Source organism: Dermacentor andersoni, chromosome 7, assembly GCF_023375885.2.
Source record: "Dermacentor andersoni chromosome 7, qqDerAnde1_hic_scaffold, whole genome shotgun sequence".
NCBI lineage: Eukaryota > Metazoa > Arthropoda > Arachnida > Ixodida > Ixodidae > Dermacentor > Dermacentor andersoni.
In genome coordinates this window covers 163,269,460-163,275,751 of record NC_092820.1, presented here as the reverse complement: position 1 = coordinate 163,275,751, position 6,292 = coordinate 163,269,460, and the positions used below count along the sequence as shown (strand labels likewise).

Here is a 6,292-nt window from a genome sequence, read left to right as displayed (position 1 = left end):
CACGCCAGTTATGCTGACGGATTTTCGCGAAATGGGGCATGTAATGCTTTCAAATTAATAAAGCTAAAATGGGTGCCCAGCCATAGGAGTGCATTTAAACCACCACCATGGAAGACACCACGAAAAAATTAATGCAGAATCAGAATTCACTTTACAATAAACACATTTTCAAGATGGCCACTCTACAACGTGCAACGTTTCGGTGTTCCAGCTCTCGCCTCGCAATGCCGCTGTTCAGGGGCACAGCGTCGATGGCGAGCCCGTTCTTTTCGGGGTTTGGGGCGCACTGGGCCGCCACGCATAGCGGTCGCATTGGGTAGGGGGGCACTGGGCGAGAAGGAAGCGCCGACGCGGGGTCTCGCTACAGCCCAGCGTCAGGCGGTGGCTGCTCGGTTGGGGTTGGGGCGCCGTTATAAGAGTGGAGAGAAAGAGAGGGGGGGGGGGGTTGGCCTCGAAACAAGGCGGGCCGTGTGCTTCTGTCCGGGGTCGTTCGGTCGGTCGGCAGCCCCCCTCCCCCCCTCAACCCTCACTCCCACCCCCGAGTTCGAAGGGAAAGGGCTTGGGCGGACACCCCGCCGAAATTTGCCTCTCTCGCGTTGCTATTTTGGGGGGCCGTCGTCTCTCCCTCTCCCGGCTCGAGCCCGAGCGCGTGCACACATTACCACCACCGGCCGAGCCGGCGACAGCGCAGTCGTCCCGGCTTGAACTCGGCTCGGGGATCCTTGCGGAAAAGGACGCTGTTGGGGGGCGCGCCCACTAAAGAGACGCTGAGGGAAGAGGGGGAGGTGGGTCCCGTGCCGGCTGCCGCCGCCGCTGCTTAACGTTATTTCTTGCACTTTCGATGCCGTTTTTATTCCTCCTTCTCGCTTCACCTCGCGACGACTTGCCCCCTCTTTCCCTTCTTTTTTACTTCTACGTCGGCAGTGTTTGGATGTTCGGCGGGGGTTCCGCTAGGCGCGCGCGCATGCATCATGGATTAGCCGTTCTCTCGATGCGCGGTGGGCGAAGACCCGTTCGGAATGTGGAGCTTGCCGGCGGCGCGGGCTGAATACGATGCGAGCGAAAAAAAAAAAGGGGGGGGGGGGGACGATACGTATTTTTTTTTTTTTCCCATTAGAGGAGTGGGGTGGTTGGCGGGGCGGGCCGTGCGCACGCTCGTTTCGGCGGGAGCGGCCGCTGGTCCGTGTCGCGAAGGGAGGTTGTTCCCCTGGCCGCGTGTCCCGCTCTCTCGGCTGGGCTGGGCAGGACGCCGAGGACGACGGTGTTGTCTGCCACTTGCCGCGCAATCGAGAAAGGGTGCTTGCTGCTGGCGTCCTTCGGCGATCGCTGGAGAGGGAGGGAGCCGCCTTCCCCCGTGCGACGTTAATTAGCATGGCGGTTTCGTTCGTTAAGGACGCCATTTCCTGCGTAAAAATTGCTGCTTACTTCCCGGGCCCCTAGTTACTGTCCTTCTCTGCGCTGCCTTTTGAAGCACAAGGTTGCAGTTGCCGGCGTCGGTTGCGTACCGGACGCCGTTGGCCGCGGCAGGGCTTGTTCTATGATGATCTTGAGCCCGTCGTCGTGGCTCGATAGGCTGTGTAGAACGGTATTGGAGTCGCAGATGCTGCAATGCATGCTCGAGCTTCGCTTCGTTACCTTCTTTTTTTTTTTTTTGCGTTTGCATGGAGTACTGGGTTAGGGTGGGTACATTCGATGCGTGGTCGCCGCCATCTTGGGCTGTCAACACTAAAGCATTTCTCAGTTCTTGTGCGCAGTGACGTGACGGGGAAACGCCGAACGCACCCGAAACAACTACTTTCATGCACACGAATCGGCTGTATAGTAGTACACCGTGCATTTGGCCGGAGCTATACACACAAAACGGCGACGTTAACAGTCCAAGATGGCGGCGCGAAAAAAAAAAAGACAGTTCCGTAATATATAACGAACCATACGCATTTGGAAATTCTGTGCGGGATGCGCTTACGTGACTGTCCCGAGCTGCAGTCGACCACGACGCGTGTGTTTATATTATAGCGATACCACTTTACCTTCCTTCCCAACAGGTCGAATGTGCAATTCTTCTCGGCCGAGGTTCGTGCTGGAGGTTCGGCCTCCTCCCAGTCTTCTATGCCGATAAGCGACATGTCCCTCCCCTTCGGCGCCAAAGAATTTTGAGCGAAGGTTTGCAAGAACGCGTTGCCAACCCAAGCTGCTTGGAGTGCCACCCCCCTTAGCAGTCTTCGTTTAAGCTTCGCTCGTTATTGTTAGCGCTTTTCTCAAACCACGGGCTTAGCTATGGGCGATGAGTTGGTTGATGTTCGCTGTGCAAACGCGACGAAACGCGTAACCGGAGGAATGCTCGCGGGAAATTCGTAGCTGCTGTTTAGAAATGCCGCCGCGCTGTGGGCGCGCGCGGGGGGTTTACAATGGATTATATATCTGTCGCGTGTCGATGACCTCGTGCGTTCTTTGCACAACAACCGCCACGTCTGCGCCACATGTGCAAGTCAGTGTATACGTGGGCGCGCTGCGCATAGCGTGCGCGGCGGTACGCCGACTGCGTTTCTTGCATCGCAAAGTGTATAGAGCTTCCTGCAAAAATCACCAGGGGGAACTCTGGCGCTGCGGTCGTTCGGTTATCACGGGAATCGTTGTTTTCCTTGACTTTTTTGTTATTTTTATTTTTATTTTGAAGTGTGAAGTGGAAGCTAGACTGCAGCCACGAGTTGCCTCACAGTCACAGACGTCTCTGCCCTCGCACGCGCGCGCAGCAGCGAGCGCTCACAAAATGTATATCGCACGTAATTACGCATCGAGTATCAGTATAAAATATTCTGCATATAAAAAATCAACGTGACGACCAGCGTGATATATGATATGAAACTATCACCAAGAAGGACAGTGAAGATCGCAAAGGCGACGCTGTAACAGACAGTAAATAATGAAAGACATGGGACCAAGCCTCCAAGCAAAACAGTCATTCGTCTTGCCAAACTACTAGCTGTGTATTGTGATAAATCGATATGATTCCTCATGGCCGGTGTCAGCCTACGTTTAACCATTATAACATAAATCGTTGTTAGGCGCTAATTTCGTTATCTGTCTCCTAAACACGGAGCAGCTGTATTTTGAATGTGATTACGGGTGTATCATCATGGATCTGTGTAATCTTGGTTGCATGTGGCTTAATTCGAACGTTCTCGTGACGTTGTTTAGTTTTATACTTGCAAATTTCCAAGCAGACGCAGTTTCTTAAACACAGCAACGCTATAAGCGTCTGTGCGCATCCATAATCATTGAGCGTTGCATGTAATGACGCAATATTTTGAAAATGTTCTAACCGCAGTTACAATAAAGTCCTTTGAAGCAATGGACGAAGTTTAAGCAAACTCATATTGAATCGTTCCAACTATGGCTGAACTATTTATTTTGTGTATTTTTGATATGTTCTTTTATTTATTTATTTATTTATTTATTTATTTATTTATTTATTGGCCGCCGCAGCCTCCTTTGCCCGCGAGCGCAACATATAACTGCGTCAGCGCGACCGATGCAAAGCGCGCGCCAAATGTGCAGCGCTGCTTGTGACTTTCGGGCGTCGGCGGTTTGTGATACACCACGTGGATCACCACATCCCGTTTCCGCGACGTAACAAGGAGGTAACAAGGGCAAGCGCGAAGCCGCGCTACGCTTGGCCTGCGCTTGGCGTGCCCTCAGTGAAAGATATATATATATATCTTTCACTGCCATCGAGAAGTTGTGGCTTCATAACGTGACTGCGAGTGATGCAGGCACTTGTTAAAGTAATAAAGCTAGACGCAAATTTTTGGTCAGAAATTCCGAAAACTTTAGTGGTAGAATGGTGTGGCAATATAACCCGCATATGCCGCATGTTATATAGCAAGGCATGGCGTATGCATATACGGAAATTTTCGCTCATGCGGGCGCCGGCGCCGGATTTTCTGCGACTCGGGGGCCCTTAACGTATAAAAATACCTCCTTCAAAACGTGACGCGTGCGTTGATTATACGCTGTCGGCGGTTTATAGCATGCATGCGCCGTATTAGAGGGCTACGAGGCGCATGCGCTGTCCGCGCGCCGTGGATTGCCGGTCACGTGATCTGCTGCGGGTGCGAGGATGCGACTAGCAGATGCCACAGCGAAGAGAGAGAGCTGGGTGGCCATTCTGCAAGGGCCGACCTTGCGGACGTGTCCATTTTGTCCCTTGCTGAAGTGCTGCATGATTGGCCGCGGGTGCCTGTCACCTTCTGCCGCGTATACCCCAGCCTGGCCCAGGGTCGTTATACAGCGCGCCGTGACACGTGGAGCCCGCTTCCACGAAGTTAATCCGCGCAGGTGCAGCGCTGGTTGTAACTGCAGTTGACTTTTTTTTTTTTCTTTGCTGAGGCTCGTTCCGCAGGCAGGACACAGTTGCAGTATTCTAAAGCGTTCTTATAACAGCCACCGGCTCAAGTGCCCAGCCAACTTCATCATGTACACTGCGCGTCACTGTTGTGTAGAGCGCGCTAACGGCGGCCGCCGTGGCGCTCTGTGCACTAGATGCGTTGGTCGGGCGTGCCCAGAAATCTGGGCACGCCCGGCCGAGCTTTAGATTAGGGGACGCAAGCGGCTTGCGTACGCAAGAACTAAGGGCCATTGTACTGCGCATGCGCAGACCCATGCGGCTTGCGTACACAACAACTAGGGACTACGGTACTGCGCAGACACAGACGTAGGGGTCTGCGCATGCGCAGTACCGTGGTGCCTAGTTCTTGCGTCCCCTTAATCTAAAGCTCTCTAATCTCGAGCCCATGGCCGAGGTCGCTGCTGGCTGCCTCTGGAGCACCCCGGCAGCCTCCATTCGCGCGCTCTACACAAGGGTGACGCGCACTGTATACGCGTCACCTGCGATCGATGTGAATGTGCCCAGGCACCTCTTCGCGGCGTACACGACGGGGTCGGCGTTCTCGGGTGCCAAGCGCGTGTCCTGTTCGGCACGTGTTTTAATTACCAGGCGGCTGAGTTTGATTTGCGCCAGCCAGGAGGGACAAAGGAGCCCGGGGCGGCGGACGCTGTCAACCGCACGATTGATCGCCCGTCTCGTGGTTGGCGACGCGCGAGCGCGTATTCTTTTATGCGTTGCTCTTATTCTGAGCCAACGAATCGTCGCACGTTCGTGTCTGGGAGCGTTGCTCTCGTGACGAGTTCGCGTTAAATGTTTTCAACGTTGCGTCGTGCGAATGTCCTGTGCCGATGCTGGGTGTTTGACCGCTGCTCCGAACCTCAGTGCCATCGGAACGCACTGTCGATACAAGAGAATGTGTGTAGGAAACCGTCCAGGATTTTCTCTGCCGTCCATGCGCACAGAATTTTTGTCCACAACGTTCCGAGGGAAAAAAATAAAATGCTTTCGGTGATGATGGCAGAGGGAATCCAGTGACAGGAAATTTGCAGGCATACGATGTGCTCGGTGCAGGCGCAGCTCCATGACATGTCTTCCGCCGACCAATAGGAGGCGTGTCGATCGAGGGGCTTTAATTAGGTGCAGCAGGAGAGAATTAAGAGAGCCTTTCTGTGGACTTCATAGGAAGGCACTTTCTCGCGGTGGACTTGAAGCTACCGCCGCTGTTTCTATTGCTGGTTGTAAGAATGAAGAATCCAGGCTGCTTTTATACATGACATCGAACAGGCAGTGACGAAGAAAGTGAACAAACGCGGCGCCACGTGCGTGTCGTTTCCCCGATGAAAAAAGTCCTCATTGTCGAATTAGCGTTGGCGCTGTGCGACCCTTTTCATTTCACCGCTGTTTGTAACAGTGCCATGCGTGCTTCCATGTGTTGGCCCTGCTTGTAAGTTTGCGCTCATTGTTATGACATCGTGTATACTGTATAGCAAATAGTGCGGTAAAATCGTGTCGCTAAATGAGTCTATGCACGTTGGAGATCCTGTGGCACGTTTTCGTTTGCGTGTGGCACGACGTAGAGGATCGAGAGTTTTGGCATGTAGCGAGAGAAGGCAACTTCGCCACCATATATACATACATATGGTATAGATATTTACATATTTAACAGGGATAAGCGGGCTAGTTGGTGGTCGTTAATGGAATGCATCATGTAACCGCACTGAAAAACAAGGGACATGGAAGGAACACAGAAGACAGGCGCGGAACTTCAACTCAAGTTGAAGTTCCGCGCCTGTCTTCTGTGTTCCTTCCATGTCCCTTGTTTTTCAGTGCGGTTACATGATGCATTCCATTATAGATATTTACGGCCGAATACCGGAGGTGCGGTGTCCGATGAAGATGCTCACT

The 6,292-nt window shown here is 53.1% G+C and overlaps 1 protein-coding gene across 1 annotated transcript in view; it reads left to right on the top strand.

Moving 5' to 3' along the window:
- Positions 1–6,292, top strand: part of LOC126533116 (uncharacterized) — an 88,975-nt gene that overhangs the window by 7,890 nt on the left and 74,793 nt on the right. The window lies entirely within an intron of this gene.